The 19,532-nt window shown below is 39.6% G+C and overlaps 1 protein-coding gene across 1 annotated transcript in view; it reads left to right on the top strand.

Moving 5' to 3' along the window:
• The window catches only part of CSMD1 (CUB and Sushi multiple domains 1), a gene marked incomplete at its 3' end in the record, with an annotated part of 1,728,858 nt that overhangs the window by 849,504 nt on the left and 859,822 nt on the right, over positions 1-19,532 (top strand). The window lies entirely within an intron of this gene.

The following is a 19,532-nucleotide window of genomic DNA, read 5'->3' as shown; positions in this document are numbered from 1 at the left end:
TCCTGTTTCTCAAACCTTGTGGACTTCTACATATTTTTATCCCTTATTGTCATAGCATTCTAAGATTTAATGCACACATTTATGGCCTCCCTGCTTCAAAGTTTCCTTTTTTATCTTTTTCTCATTAAAAATGGCAGATACCCCTTGATGATTAAATTACACCTTTGGAAGACTCTTCCAACACTCTCGGGCTTTGGAGATAGACCATGAAGGATTGCAGTAGTGAAAGCGCTCCTCGTTATGATTCGTTGCAAGATTAGAATCAGTTTCCTGGAAGCCTTGTGATCTTTAGTCTTTTCTGTGACATTATTTAGGAAAGAGCCTACTTTGACTCTTAGGTTTTGACTTTCCTAAGAAAAAACTCACTTCATGGTTTCCAACGTAAAAGTGTAACTTACCTTTATTGAGGTCTTAATGTCATTCAGAAAATGTGCTAAGTGCTTTACCTGAATCATATCGCTGAATTCTCGCAAAACCCCACTGAAATAATAAATACCCACACTCACTTAACAGGTAAAGAAGCACAATTTTAATTTTCAAAAGGTTCCAAAAGATAGCATATGATGAGTTAAGACACAAACCCATGTCTGAATTTTTTTTATTGAAGTATGGTTGACTTACAATATTGTGTTAGTTTCAGGTGTACAGCCAAGTGATTTGGCTATACCTATATATATGGATGTGTCTATATTCTCTTTTTCCATTATTTTCCAGTATAGTTTATTACAAGAACCCGTGTCCAACGTTTTATTCGTGTGTATCACCAGGCAGATCCACAGCCTTCGCTTAAGTCCTCCTATGAGACTGTGTTGTTTTCATCAGGCCGTTTCTATTTTCGTCTGTGCTATTTACTGAATGCTTTTCTATTCTTTGGTACCGCTGTGACGTGTTGCAGTCTCTTGAGGTCTTCCCAACGCTACTCACCGTGGTTGGGGCCTGCCGCTGCTGTGACTACAATACTATTACTACAGGACTATTACTACAGTATTACGACAGCTGGTACCTAGTACATATCGATTGCTTGCTATGAGCAGGCAGTACGTTGTCATGTGGAATCTTCACAGTAGGTATTTTATTACAGAAGTATGTTACACGTGAGGCATCTGAGGGTTAGACGGGAAACATAACTTGTTCAAGGTACTCCACCTGGTAATTACCAGAGGTCAGATCCACCATCTTCAAATCATCCCTGTGTCCTAGAGAAACTCCTGCTATGGATGTACTCTGCCACACGCATCCATTAGTCCTCCTGAAATGCTCATTTTCTTGCATGTTCCTCAGGTCTATTATATCTCTCTTCTTTTTTTTCCTTCGTGCTATCAATTATTGTACATCTTCTATTGTCAAAAGAGTGGTGTCCTCAAAATCCAGATTTCTGTGTCCCTTCCCTTGTCTTTTCACTGATTCCCTCAACTAAGTGATACTGTTTAAGGACGCTGTCACTTGGATATCCTAAATATATTGTTTTTTCCCTATTTCTGCCACTGTGTGTCTGATATTCACTCTGTGGCAACGTTGCAGTCACTCTCTCCATTTTGCCCTGCTTGCCCCTTTTATTCTGTCAGACTGTCTTTCACATCGCCCCTTTCCCACTCCAACTGTCCCGTTCCAGTTGTTTTTTTCTTCTCGCCCAGACCAGCTTCAAGGTGGTGAAATGAGCGCCACATCCAGAATCTCAGCCTTCATCCTACACTCTCCTCCTTAGTCCCGCTCCCAACACACACGCCTTCATCATCACCTGTCCTCTCTCAGCCAGACCACTTCAGTGACTCAGCAAGAATTAAGTGCAAACCCTTGAAAACGCTGCCCCAGTGCTCCATCACCTTGTCTGAACTGACTTGTCCCCTTTCATCTGTTAGTGTTCCCAGACACAGATGTTATGCTTTTGTCTCCACGCGATGCTTTGCTTGGTCTGACTTCCCAAAAGCCGACTGTGTGCGTCTCTCCCAAGTGCTGTGTTCCTCACACCAAGCTGTTAGCTTGGCATCCCCTCCACCGTGGGAGTATTGACACCAGAAATCAGCAAACTCTACAAAGCAGGGTTCTTCCCAGAGAGTTCCTTAACCAGCTCACCACTCCATGCCTAAACCCAAACTTTCACTCATTTTTTCCTGTTATGAAGTTTTCCCTTTCATCTCCGTTAAAGCCATAAATCTTACTCAGTTCTCAAGTTCACACTTAAGCCCAAATTTTAGTCACTTTTTTTTTAAACCATTGCAACCCCTTTTTAAATTCTTTAAGAAAACACAAGTCCTTTTGTCTTGAGCATTTATTTTGTTGCTATTTTATATTTTAACCTTATGTCTTCAGCGTTTCCTCAACTAGTTTGCCACCCCCCAGGACGTAATTTACAGTCATAAAAACTGTGTGACTATGTCCTTGCTTCTACCTTAAAATTAGCCGAATCCATAGCTATTTACCCCTGATGCTGTACCTCATCCCCCATTCAAACATTTAATAGAGGAGTGGAAATATGCTAGGCATCAAATGAGGAGTTATTATAAAGTGGAAAACGCAAAAGTAAATATTAACAGTAACTATGCCAGTTTCTGTTTTGCTCCTACCTCCCCAAGCATTTTCTTCTTAATTGAAGGGTCTTTACTAATTTCACAATTATAAAACTTACAAAGTCAAAGTTGATATAACAGTCAGCTCTTAATCTTTCCTATGTCGTCACCAATTTATTAAATCCAAACCATATCAAGACGCTTTTATCATCATATTTAACTTTTCTTCTATATTATAGATTATTAAATTTATGCTTAAATTTTGCTTTTTTCAGTGCTTGGGATAGTAACATTTCCAAGGGCATTGACTTTGATATAATTATTTTATGTAACAGATTTGAAAGATACAACACAGTTTGTCATTGATCTTGGATAACTGGATCATAAAGAAAAAAGTCGATAATCTAATTCTTATAAATGTGTAGATGTGGCATATCTAGAGGAGATAAATTAATTTCAGCGATATGGACTTAGATCATTTTAAAAAATGAAATAAGTATATTTTCTGCTTCCCCAACATCCTAGTTATTTTGTTCCAGGAACTGCTTGAGGAGTCATCTTAAAGGGCTGCTAGCAGGAACACCACTGAATCTCTTTGCAATGACCTTTTCCTAGTGTTGAAAATTTTACTTTGTATCTCCAAGTGGCAGTATTTAACCTGAACAGTGACACTTAAATGTATCATTTCTAGAGTCACGTGGTGCTCTTTAAAGAAAAAGGATATAGCCATATATTTAATAAAGTCAGTGCATAATGAAGTGGGAGGTCAGCCAGATTTACTTAAAACGGATTCCCTTAAGCAGGAGACCAGCATCAAACTGACTTCTTTCAAGGATGAGAGTTCAGATTGTCTCCTTCTGGAGGTGTGTTTTTGTCTTCCTCATTTATCCTTGAGTTTTCACCTGAATGTCTGTATCTTCCTTCATCTCCCTTCATTATTGCACATTGTTCTTATTGTCCCTTCCGATCTTTACAAAGATCTGTTTCTGTGTTTGCAAGTGTGGTGTGTATTTAGAGGGGAAACATAAAAGGGGAAAAGAAAAAAAAAAACTAGATATATTCAATGACGTATGCTCCCAACTCAGAATTTAAATGCCTTCTTAATTTATGTTTCCCCTATTCTGTTATCGAATCACAAAGACTATAATGTCACGGTCCAGGAATTCTCATAAATAACTTTGAGCTCCAGGATAATAGAGGGCCATAGCATATGAAATCCAAAAGAGAAGGTATTCTCCTTGAATGGAAAATTCGCACGGTGGGTCCTTGTCACCAGATTTGCGATAAGATTGTCCGAGAAGGCAGAAAGGAAGTAGGTCAGGAGCTGCATTTGGAAAACGCTCCTTCCTAAGAAACCTATCGTCTGCTGTGGAGAAATCCCCAGGGAGAAGTGGTCCTGTCCCCACATTAGTCCACCATGAGGTCGGGAAGTTGTTCTGAAACCATCTCCCTTTGGTCCCTTCAGTGAGCATTTCCATCCACTCCAGCTCTCCAATTCTGGATCTCATTTTTGAAAGCATTAGCGTGATCTTACGTCAACTGTCTTATTCCATGGATATAATCACGTTGGAAATGTATATACGTTTGGGGACATGAGCTACCTCTGGTCCTGGAAAAGGCTAGGCTCCTTTACGCTCTGGAGAGATGATAGGATGGTTGCAGTAGGCATATGCCACCTGAAATAAGCCAGCTCTAAGCAAACACTACTCTCCTCAGCCGGAGATGCCTGCTGCTCCTTCCCCAAACATTACCTTCTGATAGGCCTTAGTTCTTTCAATGATGGAGCACTTTGTGTTTGCAAAGTATGCTTCAGAAAGTAATTCTTAGTAGCTACTGCAGAGCTGAGATCCCTAAAGTCATAGCTCTGGACAGTCCCATTTACAGGCTGTCCTAAATAACTTACTTTTGTATGTTCTACACTTCATAGATCAGCCTGTATTAACATTATGTGCACGACTCATATGAACTACCATAGAAAGGCATCTAAAAATCATATGTATGCAATGCCAATTTGTAAATATGCTGAAACCCACAAATGTATGATCCTGTGTATACCTCAAATCACCTTGAGATGTATGCAGGGAAAGTAATAGTAGTCTTGTTTTGAAGATAAGGAAATAAAGCTTCAATTGTGTTGACGTATGTTGGTGTATGACTTGAACAAGACAGCTCTCCTTCTGATTTTATCATTCTACTGTTACTAAATTTGATTAAGTAGCATTTGTACATAATTTAAAAATTTAATAATACTGAAGGGATTATAGTGAAAAGGAACATCCTGTTGAAACACCCATACTCTTAGGCTATAGACATCTCAATAAAATTTAACATTTTTGTCATTATTATCTTATATATGCTTATACTGTTCCTTCTTGCTTTATCAAGTTAAAACTTTTTAAATTGATGTCTTGCAATGAGTGTTACTGTAATTTTATCACTCCATTCACAATGTCTTGTTTCTTCCAATTTAATTTAGATTTCTAAACATCATAAATCTGAATAATGCACCTGACCGTTTATACCTTATTTCTTTATTTTTTATTTTTATTTTTTTTTTTGCGGTACGCGGGCCTCTCACCGCTGTGGCCTCTCCCGCTGAGGAGCACAGGCTCCGGACGCGCAGGCCCAGCGGCCACGGCTCACGGGCCCAGCCGCTCCGCGGCATGTGGGATCTTCCCGGACTGAGGCACGAACCCGTGTCCCCTGCATCGGCAGGCGGACTCTCAACCACTGCGCCACCAGGGAAGCCCCATTTCTTTAATTTTTGACAGCATCTCTCGCCTGTCCGCTGTATAAGGTGTGACTATCATTGCCTCTGCTCTTTCCAGTAAATGTTCTCTAATACTTTCCTTCCTCTATGCTCTCTCAGCTGTAATAGCATTTTTGCAGTATCAAAGTTGTGAACATGTACATTTTATTCTATGATCGTAATTTAAGTCCTTCTTAATTTCTCTGAAGGCTGGATAGCAATAAACAACATTCGTGTTATTACAACTGTGTACACATTGTTCCAACATCATCATCCCTGTGCCCCTCAAAGACAGTTCAAATCAGATGGGTGCTTTCTTAGCCTTAATTATTCATAATAATGCCACAATTACTTTATTTTTCCACATTTGGACCAAGACTTTCTTGTTCTGCTTGTTTAGTTAATGTAACATTAGCAGGCTCCAATGTTACTATTGTCAGCTCGTGTTAAACCCCAAATGAGTATTTCTGACTGGTGGTTGGTTTTGATTTAGCGGTGATTTGGGGACTTTTGTGTCTGGCTTTCAGTCAGGGTTGGCAGCTTTGTCTCCATCCATTGGCAGAGGGAGGAAAGAGCCTGGGGTTGTTATGGGCGGGCCTCCCACGCGTACATTGCACTGGTTAGACTCAGTCGTGTGGGCGTCCTTAACTGCAAGGAAAGCTCGGAAGAAAAGGAAGAAGAAAAAGCAGGTTTGGTAAATGGCTGGCCTATTGCCGTGACTGCCTTCTATTTGTCTTAAATTTTTGAATTATTTTTTTCCCCTTGTTGATGTATAACTTATGTTTCATCCCAACAATCCAGATATCTTCTACTTTACACTTATTTGAATTATTGCTGGGAATGAACTCTGTTCTTCTTCCTGAAGGTCACTGACTTATTTCTCTAACGTCAACCAGATTGCATCGTATTTTGCGTACACTTGTCTTCTGCGGTTCCTGAAGTCCCGGTCGTCACCACCCTCAGCATATTGTGCCTTCGTCCCCTTGTCTGTACCCCTTTTGCCCTAATTTCCCCAAATCCATCAGTTCCCTCTCCCCGTTCTCTCAGAGGGTCCAACACTGGCTTGTAGATCTGTTATAAGGCAGTGTTCCTGACACTTCTTCACTGTCCCACTCAACCTGTTCACTATTTTGTAAATCCTGTCTTCTTTTCTCTTTGTTTCATCTCAGATAGTTTCCTGAGAAAGGTTGCTTTGGAGGAAAACCCTTTGAGCTTTAGATGCCCTGTCTGCATCCGTACTGATAGACAGTCTAGCTGAGTATCAAGTTATACATGGAAACCATTTCCTCCCAGAATTGTTAAAGCATCGTTTCATTATTTTAAGCATATTATTGGCTTCTGCTTGAAAAAAAATATTCCAAACTAGAAAAGTAATAAGTTTTCCAGGCATATGTCAAAAAAGAGAGAGAAAAAAAAAACAGGTCTTTAAAAAAGCATCCACAAGTGAAACATTATTTGAGGGAAGATACTATATTCATAATCTTTTGGAGTAGAAGGATAACATACAGCATGGGGAAAAGCCAAAGGTGTTCAGAATGAGCTAGGTTGTAGCCCACAGCATCCTTCTTCTGTGTGATGGAGCTGGTGGGGGCAGTGACCATCATCATTCAGGCAGGGGCTCGGGGCTGTTCAGCTGCCACATGCCTAACCAAGAAAAACTCCCAGTTCCTCAGTATTTAGATTGGTGCCGTTTGCTAGAAATATAATGCAACCCACAAGTGGGAGCCAATTACGTAATTAAAATTTCCTAATAACTACGTTGATAAAGTAAAAAGAAACAGGTGCATTTAATTTTAATAATGCATAGTCCAGAGATGACCCAGCATAGTCCAAAGATGACCATTTCTACACATAATCAGTATAAAATATTAATGAAGTCGTTTGCTCTTTTTCCCTAGTCTTTAAAACCTGACGTGTATTTCACAGTTAGATCATTTCCCAAGGTGAAATAGCCACATGTTCTCATTAGCTATGGATGCTAGTATCTACTATGTCAGACAGCTCAGACTTAGCAAGCAGAAGAATTTTAGTTTTCTTTTTTTCTATCCACAACCATTGTTAATATATGCAGAGTTCTGGTGCTGTGAGTACGTGTCACTTTCACTTATGATGTAGGGTTCAATATACAGTTGTAGTTTTATGATAAGGACTCATAAGAAAATGGGTCTGAAATATACACATCTATGCCATTCTCTGATTGGAATTCTCCCCTTTCACTTCTCGGCAATTGCTGAAACAGATCTGAGCTGAATAGTATCGGAAAGGAGAAGCCTATTTTTACTATTACTTTTAAGCAAAAGATCACGGTGAGCTTAGCTCTCCAGCAATCCAAAAAGATTTCTCAAAAGGAATCTCATTTCAGATACTATCTTACTTTGGGAAGAAATGATACTGGGATCTAATGAATGAAGATTATGGGAAACTTTGAAGAAGAGGCTAATTAGCTAGTGGAGTTGGCAAAGAATTGAAAACAACTTTGTGCATGTGTAGCTCCAGATGTATAAAAGAATAAAAATAAGAGTGATTCTGGGGAGAAAATAAACTAGATTCAACTCTGGGACCTAGCAGTTATGATCTATGTTCCTGTAAGGACATTGGATTCCTCTCTCACACTTCTTTTCCATCTGTAAACTACTACATATACTACGGTAAGACGTTCGTACAGCAACCTAGCTACAGAGACCACATACCCAATTTCTACACAGTATCATCAATAGAAAAGCACATGCTTTGAAAAGATGACATTCTCAGTGTTAGTATGAGGATTAAGTGAAATGACATACGCAAAACATCCTGCAAAGTCTTTAACACATAAAGAAGGTGAATAAAGCACAGGTGCTATCGCGTGATGTTTATGGGCTGTGCGGTGTTTTTTCTCTCTCTGTTGTCAATTTTCCTACCTGTGTAATAGTACCTATTTCACAGGTCTGTTGTAAAGATTAAATGAGATAATCCAGATAAAATCCTTAACAGAGAACTCGACACAGTGACGTTCTGTATGTATTAGCTGTTATAATTACTGTTTCTGTCTTCTCCCTGCTCCAGTTTTGAAAGCAAATTCAGATTTCAGATTTAAGTGATTGGAGACAAATGGCAAAACAATTGGAAAGTCAATTCGTATAGATTATAGGATCTCAGTGCTATAGTAGCTCTTAAACAAATGGCTTTTCTGCATTACTGAAACTCTTTGGGGGAAAAAACAAAAGAAAACAAAAAAACCTACCAGGCTGATTTAAGAAGAGAAACTGCATGAATGGAGACTCAGACAAAGAGCCAGTTAAGTGCCTACTAAACGGTGAGTCCGTGTCAGGACAGGTCATTGTGTCTTTTGTGTCACTACTTGGACTGCAATAACACATACACAGCGTGCGTGTAGATACACATATGCGTATAAATAGCCTGACAGTATCGAAAATGTAGATTTGGCAATAGTCAGATGGAGATTATTTCTAGATTCCTTTTCCTTAAGGGACTAATCAATCATCAAATTCAACGTATTTTTAATAAGGCACACATGGAAGAGCATCTATTATCTAATGATAGACATTTCAGCTTGGTCACTCTAATTGTAGATTTTTAAGAAAAAGATGGGACGATAATAACAGTTAACCCTGTAGCAATGACCAAATGTCAGACATCACTTACATGCTTTACAAATATTCTTGTGTTTAACTTTCACAATAACCCCGCAAGTTTTGTATTATCATTGATCCTGTTTTTCAGTCCGAGAGACTCGGGCACAGAGACGTGAGGTGACTTTTCTGAGGTCACACAGTAGTGAACGGGAGAGTTGGAATCTGGGCCTGAATCTTATGCCACTGGGCAATGCAATGCCCTCGTTCCCTTTTAATTTATGAGAATAAAAAAAAATAGGTTCCTTTAAAGAAGGAACTTACATTTTCATTGGGGAACAAATATTTGAAGCTGGATTAGACAAACAAACATTTTCTTCTTGAGGGATTGGTGCTTGAGCCCTGAGGAATCTGGGAAGGGGCGGAGAGAACACAGCTTGTCTAGGGATGTCCTGCTTCTGGGGATGAAGCGTGTGCCTTGGTTTTCTCCGGGGGAGATGGAAGTTGGTGGTCTCCAGCATGCTCCCGGTTCTCCACCTGCTCCTTGGGCAATGCAGGAGAAGGTGTCTGGCAGACCTGCAGGCCCTTCAGAGATTACGAGCCTAAAAAGAGAAATATAAGGGCAGTAAGATGCCGGCAGGGAAGAGTGACTGCCAATCTCAGTATTTTCTGCAGAAGCCTGTGGTTCAAAGCAAGCACCAGCTAAAACTGTTTTCTGTGGGCTTGTTGGGAGCTACCACCACCAACAGCCTCAGGGCTTTCAGATGAAAAACATGATGTATAAACCCAGCTCAAGAGAGCCTTAAGCCCAAAGAGAGCCGTTTGGCAGTAGGATCTTTCTCATTTTATTTTAAAGGCTAACATATGACTTGCTGCAGCTGTTTCTTTGTAGAGTAAGTCAATCTTGGAGCACAGGAAGCAAGCAGGGATCCATCTTCCCCAGTCAGATGGTCTTCCTTCTCTGGGGAAGGCTTCTCTTTGCATGAAGTTGGTCCTCTTTCCTCTTTCTCTATCGCAACCCTAAATCCTTCCCTACTGCCCATTTGTCCTCGCAGGGATTCTCATCTGGGGGCAGAAAGGTGATGCCTGAAGGGTGCTGCTGGCATCTGGGCTCCGTGAACCTGCAGGGTACTGGTTCCAGGCAGAGTGGTGTTAGGAGGCCCTTGAGACCAGATAGAAGCTACCTGAGACGTGGTTGGCCAGTAAGCCTTCCCTCCTTATTTTCCATTTTTGGCCAACAGAATCTTTTTCAGCCACTATGAATTACTAAAGAAGGAAAGCCAGGAGGAAGTAGAAACAGCATGGCTAAGCATTTTATTTAGACCAGATCTCTGTGGCAGGTGCTGTGTTATAAACTTGGCATCCATTCATTTATGTTATCTTGTCTAAAAGTGTTCAAGGTTAATATAGATACTGAGAGTTTGCAGATGAGGGGTCTAACCCCCTGAGGTGTGAGGGATCCTGTCCAAGGCTGCAGACACAGGAGGCGGTAAAGGCCGTTCTCACTTTGTGCCTTCTGCTTGGCGTGGTTAAGGAGAGGTGTTTTTGTTTTTTCCTTTTGTTCTATTGAGAGGCGTGATCTGCAAACCACTGAAAAATAACCATAAGTGAGTTATGATCAGGGACTAAAACTGCTTACTCACCAAGACTCTAACCCTGTTTCTCTCTGTCTCAACAAAAGCACTTAAGATAAATATTTACCTAAAAGTGTCAAAACACATTGTCACTATTACCTGAGCATTGTAAAGAGTGTAGGATACGGCAGCTGTTTTGCTTTTTTTAAAGAGTTGATGGATTTTATGCATTTCAGGACAGTCGTATTTCCTTGGCAGGATGACTGAGAGTTAGCATGCAAAGATGCCACCAAGTAAAGTACCAGGAGCAGTCTCGGCAATACCTTTAATAAAACATGCTAAACAAGGGATGTCAGTGTTTCACTTGGAACTGCCTAAAGCTGCAAATTTCTTTAATTGATAAGCCTTACATAATGTGACTGGAAATGACAATATGGCACTTGCCAGCGCTTGATGAGATGTCACTCAGGGTGTTTAATTGCAGACATTCTGCCACTAGTGATGATGGGGAAGACAAATACTGGGAGAGCATGTAGCTGGAGGGGAGGAGAAGGGAGGGAAGGCATGCTTTTTGTGGGTACCGATCAATTCTGTGATATTTAAAACACAGCTGGGTTTTTATCAGTTATGTCACAGAGGTAACATTGTAAAATGAATCTTAGATGACCTTTCTTGTCAGGACCAAGCATTGCAAAGTAAGACTGAATGAGGTAGTCTTCATATAAGAAACTCAGATCTAAATAAAGTTTGAATGGTTTTAGACAATTTAGTTTTCAGCACTTTTCTTGCATACTGTGTAATAACGAACTCTAAGTCTTACCAAAATTGAAAAAAAAAATCGAAAACATATGTCAACATTATTATAGTAAATCTGGTCTACATGGTTTTCATTTTACTATGATACAAGGCTTTCTGATAAGCACTCTTTTTTAATATATATTATCTCATTAAATACAATCTTAGAACTGGTTTAAAGCATAGTCATAAGTGCCTGTATACAAATCACTTTGTGGATCAATTTACAGTATTTTTCCATGATTTGTTTTTCCACGTAAGTACCATATTAGGTTGCAGGGCTGAAGTTGTCTAGTGCCCAAAAAAACACATGTCCAATTAAATGCCATTCATTGTGACAGGCAGTGATGGAAGTGTTTAATAGCGAGGACTTGGTCATTCAAGGTCTTGGTCATTCAAGGTCATTTCTTACTTACTAGCTCAGCATCATGGGCAAGCTGTCTGCAAAACCTCTGGTTCTGAATCTGTTGAATTGGATTAATGCTACTTTTTTTTTTAATAATTGAAGTATAGTTGATTGACAATGTTGTGTTACTTTCAAGTGCAGAGCAAAGTGATTCAGTTTGGATTATATATATATATATTATATAGCTGGATTAAAACTACTTTTAATTTCATGGGACTGGTAAAGTTTAAATGAGATGCTTGAAGTACTTAATACCAATAATAGCTATTATTATTGAAATCATTATCATTGAAAAGCTAGAATGGAACAAAAATGGAGACTGAAGGAGGCCAATTCATCCTCTGAAAAGCTCTTAGAGACTAAAGTCATAGAGCATAGTGCATTGTTTTCTCTTTTTAAGATTGGTATTAAGTCATAAACATTTCAGTTTTAACTGACAGCATTTCCTTCTCAATATCCTCAATATTATACAAAGTAATAGTTCTCTCTCTCCCCATAATTGAACATAATGAGTGTTTCCAGTGTTTGCTTCTACACATAATGCTATAATTAGTGTCTCTGTACATATAACATTGCTTTTGTTTCTTCTGTTTGATCATTTTCTAAGGATAGAATACTCAATGTTATTTATGCTTTGCAAATTTGCTGAACAAATTTCCATGCCGCAAGTATTTTCACTACAATTAGTGAAAATAATTGTTTTAATGTTTGATGTTACTTGGTTTTGATGTTAGTATTTCCTTTTAATTTGCTGAGAATTTACTAGCATTAAAATGATGCCCCAAGGTTGCTTTTTTTTTTTATTGCCAGTAGAATATATCTGCTGCCTATTTGTGTTTGTTCATTTGTTCTTTCAAGAAACGTTTATCCAGGAGAGACAAGATGTCAGATACATTTAACAGTCAGGTCACTAGACTTTTTCTGTCAAGGGGCAGATAGCAAATATTTTATGTGTTTCAAGCCATATGGTCTCTGTTTCCACTACTGTAGTCAGTCATTTTAGAGCAAGAGTCTCCATAGATGCTACCTAAACAGATAGGCGTGGCTGTTTCCAGTAAAACTCTACTTACAATAACAGATTCTGGGCTGTATGTAGCCCACAGACTGTAGTTTGCTTACATTAGTTCTTTGCTGGGGCTACAAAGTGAACAAAACAAGAAAAATGCCAACTGCCATGAGAATATCTTAATGGGTAGAGGTAGACCACATAAATCGAAAAAAAATGAGTAAAAACAAATTAATATGTCACATATCCAATTGTAGTATGTGTTCACAGATGCTCTCACTAAGACAGTGACAGTTGATTGAGCTGTGGTGACCAGTTGCTTGGTTTGCCGTGGACTGTCCTGGTTTTAGCACCAGCAGCCCCATGTCCTGGGAAACCACTACCTTTGGCCAAACCAGCATTATTTGGACCCCTCGGAGAGGTGAGAGATTAAACTGTATGAGAATGTCAAGAGCATGGTCCAGATCAAGGAAACAGCCAGGGTTTTGATCCTGAGTGACCCCAGGGTGAGTGGAGAATAATGCAGCAGCCAGTATGGTAAAGCAGACTGGACAGTGGTGTGGATCTGGGAGAAACGGTCCGAGAAGATGGGCGTTGAAAGATCCTGGGAGCCCCGTGGACCATCCTACAGACTTTAGCTTCTATTCTGAGCAACATGGGAAGACACAGGAGGGTTTTGACAAGAGAAGTGGCATCATCTCATGTTGAACGTAAGAGCCTTACGCTGGCTGCTCTGTTGAGCAAAGAATATACGGTGGGAAGGCCTGAGTGGGAAAACCTGTTAGGAAGCCACTTCAGTCTTCAAGGTGAGGGATGATGTCACGTTGAGAGGTAGTAGGAGCAGGGAAGGCTGCAAAATGCATTTGGGTTAAGAATACAGCTTAGAAGGGTCAACTTTTCCGAGAGACTTCTCTGCAGACCTACTGGATAGTAGATTCCCTCCCGCCTCTGACCCAGGGCATTCTTTATCCTATCATTCTTATTCTTTATCATTGCATTAAAAAAAAAAAAACCTATAGACTTCATTTTTTCGAGCAGTTTTAAGATTGCAGAAAACTTGAGCAGGAACTAGAGAGCGTTCCTATGTGCTAATTCCTCTGCCCCCTGTGCCGTCTCTCCTATTCTTAATATCTTACATTAATGTGGTACCTTTGTTACAACTGATGAAATGATATCGATACACTTTGACAAATGCACAATGCCATATATCCACCATTACAGTATCATGTAGAATGGCTTCACTGCCCTTAAAATCCTCTGTGTTCCACCTGTTCATCTCTCCCTCCACCAGAAACCCTGGTAACCCCTGATCTTTTTGCCGTCTCTATAGTTTTACCTTTTCAGAATGTCATATAGTTAAAGCCATACAGTATGTAGCCTTTTCAGATTGGCTTCTTTCTCTTCGCAATATGTATTTAAGGCTATTCCATGTCTTTCTGTAGTTTGGTAGTTCAATTCCTTAGTTTTCTGAATAATATCCCATTATATAAATGCAACAGAGTTTGTTTAGCCATTAATCCATTGAAGGACATCTTGGTTGCTTCCAAGCTTTAGCAATTATGAATAAAGCTGCTATAAAAACAAAACAAACAAACAGACAAAAAAGAATACAGTTTAAAGAAAGAGCCAGTAGAATTTTACGATGCAGTGGTTACAGGATATGAGAGAAATAGGAGAGCCATGGATGACACCATTTTTATCTAAGCCACTGGAAGAATGGGGTTCCCATTTACGGAAAGGGAGAAAGCTAGGGAATTTCAGATTTGGAAAAGGAAAGGTCAAGAATATGATTTCGGGGTTAGTAAGTCTGTAATGCTATTTAGACATCCATATGGATATGCCAGGTTGGCAGGTGGATACAAAAAACTGAAATTCAAGAGAGATCTGAAATTGAACTACAAATTTGAGCACTGTCAACATATGTACCGTATTTACATCCACATAACTGAAGCTAGGTGAGATCACCCAGGTAGTAAATGCAGTTAGGAAGAAAAGAGGTCCAAATACTGGGCATTACACTAAGGATTGGGAGATGGAATCAAAATAATGAGGCGATTGAGAAGAAATGGTCAATAAGATTAGAGGCATCCATGTGTGTAGTATATAAAGTAGTAGTGAATAAAAGCATATGTACACATTGTACTAGTGTCATTTTTTAAAATTTTGTTGCTATACTATACCTTTGTATGATGTAGTCATTGGTGGAAAATGGAAGACGGGTACACAGAATCACCCTGGACTATTTTTGCAACTTCTTATGAATTTGCAATTATTTCAAGATAAAAGAAAGTTTTAAAAGTATATTGAGAAAAGTCCTTCAAGGAGGAGGAGATGGATAGCTGTGGGATGTTGTTGAGTTCTTGTATAAGATAAGAACTGAGAACTGACCATTGGATTTGTTGCTGTGGCTGACGTGAGAAGAGCAGTTCTTGGGGACCAGTGAGGACAACGTCCTGACTCAAGTGGGTTCAGCAGAGGATGGGAAGAAATTAAAGATGGCAGTTATATACATGTCTTGAGATGTGTGGCTGGGAAAGGGATTTTTATAAACAAAGTTAAAGGTAGATATGGAGTCTGGAAAACAGATGTGGAATCAAAAGATAGTTGCTTTTTAAAAAAACGTTTTTGAATGGGGAAAATTATAACATATTTGTATGCTGAGAGCAGTTCTCCAATAAACAGGGTAAATGATCCTTTTGGGGGAGGTTTGGCTTAGAAACTTGTTCAGGGATGAAAGCAAGAGCACAAGCAGCATTAACCCTATAGGTTAAGAACGTTTACCATTCATATAGGAAGGACATTTTATGAGCAGAAAAGCAGATAGGTGATCAGATATGGTGTCAATAGATTGTAAAATTTCTCTTTTGATTGCTTCTATTTTCTTAGGGAAATAGGAAACAAAATCACCATGTAGCATTAAGGATGTGGTAGGAGATGCTGGCAGGTGGATGAGGAAGAGGGTACAAAAATGGTCTTTCCCTCCGAAAGAGGACTGAATGGACGAAGGGAACAAAGTAGGAATGTCATCATTGAAAGCCAACTTGGATGGGGTCCTTAATCTAAAGTTAGACCCATCAGTGTATTTCTGTTTTGGGTTTTTCTCCAGCCATGTTTACCATGGGAGAAAATGTGGATTTGCCCTGATGTGAGTCTAAGGTGTTGACAGTGGAGTTATGGCAGACCCAAGGGAGTGACTGAAATGATGGCCATGAAATCTGAGGATGGCAAGGGGAGAAATGGGGACGTGAGGGGCCTGAGGGGAAGGAAGTGAAAAAATGTCAAGATCAGGGAACTGTAGGTCTATCGGTGTCAAAGAATTATTGAAGTTAAGGTATTTGAGGCAGTGACCTGGAAATATAGATAGTGGAGGTCTGAGAATGGGACACCCCACATTCCACATCTGGAAAATGATCGTTTATTGGTATTGAGAAGATGAAGGGTGATGGTGGGAATGAATGACTGTGTGGGGTTAGGTTTTTGGAAGAGGGGCCGAATGAACTGAGAGGCCAATATTCAGAAGATGATCTAACTCGATACCGAAATCAGCAAGAATCAAGACAAATGTAGAGCTGGAGAAACTGATACCAGAAGTAAAAATCTGCAAGGACTAATGGGGCTGACCAAGGGATGTTGTAGATGACTCCAAGGAAGAAGGTATTGAATTCTGAGGACGAGAGACTCCACGCTGGGGAAAGAACAAAAGTAGTCCAGAAGTCGTAATGAGATGCGTGTTGGTGGGCATGTAGTCCAGCTCTAGGGACAGTGGTACTTGGGCTACGGATGCTGAACATTGACCCTGGGGAGGATTTCATGATGCAACATTCTCAGAAGACAGCCGGCTTCCATGAGAAAGAAGTGAGGGGATACCTCAGAAGTGGCTGAGACGCAGGAAGTTTTGCTGATAGTTGACCTTGAGTTTCAGAAGACCTAGCAGAAGGGTTTTAAGAGCTTGGGAGAGGTAGGGGTCAGACACGTGAGCTTTGTAGATCTTTGAGCGAATGAGGGTCTGAGGGGATGAGGGGTGACCTAGGAGACCAGCGTTTCTTCCAGTGTCTTCAGTACCTAAGGATGAAGGATGTAAGAGGTTAATCTCCTGATGGTCTCGGGTGTAACATAGGTGGTGGTGAGGCTACAAGAACTGTAGCAAAGATCTGGGCCCCCTTTCATTCCAGCCCCTGGAGGAGTGGAAACCTGGGGAAGGAGGCTGCCTCCTGGTGACTTTACTCTGTGTGACTCTCCCCTCCTTCTGAAGCAGCTGCTAAACTCCTGGTGAAAACAGTTTTACTCAAAGCAGTGATAAAATGGTCAAAATAATTAAACTATCATTGAGTGATCACTGCATGCCAAATTGGAGAAAATAATAATAGCTATCTTTACGGAGTCGTTAGTGTTTGCCTGCATATTGTTCTGAGCACTTTACAGCTATTGATCTATTTAACCTTCACAGCCACCCTGTGAATAGATGCCATTATTATCTTCATTTATAAATAACCAAACTGAGGCCCAGAGAACTTGTGACACAAAAGTGGGAAAACCTGGATTCAAACCCAGACAGTCTGACTTGTAGGTACCCATATTCTACACAGCCCTAGGGAAGGTATATTAGAGAATATTGCCTAGTATTAGACATTGAACATTATAAATGTGTGTGCATTTCTTTTTTCTTTCCTGGATGTTTTTCATATAATTTTTAAAATGGAGAAGAAACTATACAACCCATTGTATACCCTGCATTTTATAAATTCAATATTCTAGGTCAGGAATTTGTTGAAGCAGTGTTACAAATGCTCGGTAAACACTGCATGGTTTGGTTTGGGTGCAACATACTTTATTTAATGATTTATCTGTTGTTAAACATTTAGTTGGTTTCAGTTTTTCTTTATGATAAATATGGCAAAGTATGTCTCTAAATAATGTTTTATTCTGTATTTTGAATCATGCCCTTAAGATACATTCCTAGCAGCATTTATACCCAGGCAACACTTATAATAATTTTACAGTTTAGGATGCAATTTTTTTTAAGTTTTGAAATTCCTTAGGGGAAATAGTGCACTCTGATTTCTGCTTACAGTTAGAATTATTTTCCCCACTTACAGAAATCAGTAGGTTCAAACACATCTTTTACTAAAAACCTTATCTGCTTCTTGGATTAACTTGATGGCATTCAAACTCCTTTAAGCTGTAGAATGTTTTTTTTTTTTCCAAATGCAAGATTTTTCGAAAATTCAATATAGGACACGGATTTAAAGAAATAATTGCTCTGATAGACATTTGGTGTGGGAACAAAGCCCAACCACTTGACTTTATTTGCTGCTTGTAACCTGTGACTCCTACATGTGGATGTCCTAGGACCACAGTTTTTAAAATATAGAGTGAAGTGACTCAATATTATATGCATCATTTTATTAAGAAGTATTTTGTGTGCTAATTTTTACAGTCAAGTATTTACCTGGCAGTTTCGAACCTATCTTCATTTTCTTTCTGCATAATGTGTAAATAAAGGTGTATGGGGGGAGATGATGGAATTCTAAATAGCATTTACTTAATTAGGTTCCCCCCAGTTTTTCAGCTTCCAGACAAAAAATTGCTCTGGATATAGTAAAATTAATGTTCAAGTAAAATTTTTGATACATTTGTACTGCTGTGAACATCCAGGGATAAAAGAAGCTTACATTATGTTCATATAACTATATTATCTAAATATTGGCCAGAATTATTTAGTTTATTTTAATGGTTACTTATTTTTTTAATACATTTTACTTTTTATATGTGGTTTTTAAGTTTACATCAGATGTTTACGGAGCTTGAAATAATTCCTCAGTTTCCAGGAAGATTGTTCATAATCTCCCTTTCTTAATGTTTTGCTTTGATTATTTTGTTTTCTCTGCCTGCCTTGGCTTTAATTCTTCTTGAAATTTCCCCACTGCTCTGCTGAGAATAAAAATAATATTTCTGGACTTGTGGCTTAGCTACTTGATGAAAACAAACAAAGCAAAACAAGCAGTCAACTAAACCCCTCCTGGACTGCTACCATGATGAAACTTTCTTCTTGGCAATTAATTTTTGTCTGAAATACCTCTCTACTTAGAGGCTCTTTGTTGTTTTTAGTAGAGTATTATTTTTTTTTAACTTCATGCTTGAAAATGCCTCCTATTTCTATAAATAAATTAACTTTTCTATTTCTACTCTTAGAAATGATATAGTTTGATGCCATGCTTAGGCCCAGAAATATATATTACTGTAGTCCCATTTTTCCTACTGAAGGTGACTGAGTATAGGCTCCAGGTAACTGGTATATGTACAGGAAATGCTGAGTCATTCACACAATGTGGGGGCGGGGGGGCGGGGAGAAAGAAACTTTACTGAGTTCCAGGCTGCCTACTAGGAATAGCAGACCTGTGCAAAGGCAAGCTCATAAAGCTTATGGTTCAGTGCTTTGCCCTTAGCAAAGTGCTAAGAAGTAACAGAGCAGGATGAGGAGACAGGGAGTGGTCCAAAGTAGATGCCAGTTCATACACAGCCGTCAGAGGAGGTGGACCCAGGAAGGGGACTAATGAACAGACCGGAAGGCAGGACAGTGAGCGCAGAGGCCCTGGGGCAGGGACACACTTGGCTGTGGTCCCAGCAGGCTATGGTTAGAGGGGGATGAGGAGAGGTGGGGTGGACAGAGGCCAGGCAAAGTGGGCGTGAGATGGGGGCATTGGGTCAGATCACCTAGGGCTTCTCAGGTCCTGGTCAGGTTTGATTTTATTCTGAGTGGGGATACGGAAAGTGTAACAGTTTTGAGTGGAAATTTTTAAGATTCAAGTTAAATTTAAAAAGGATCAGTCTGGTTAATTTGAGTGAAACAGATTCCAGAGAAAAGATGAAAAGTAAGAAGATCATTTAGTTTTCAGTACTATTGTGTGTGTGCTTGTAAGTGT

Source organism: Mesoplodon mirus (genome assembly GCF_964341445.2).
Source record: "Mesoplodon mirus genome assembly, chromosome: 20".
Taxonomy (NCBI): domain Eukaryota; kingdom Metazoa; phylum Chordata; class Mammalia; order Artiodactyla; family Ziphiidae; genus Mesoplodon; species Mesoplodon mirus.
The sequence above is the reverse complement of the archived record's forward strand: the minus strand, read 5'-3'. Positions and strand labels throughout refer to the sequence as shown.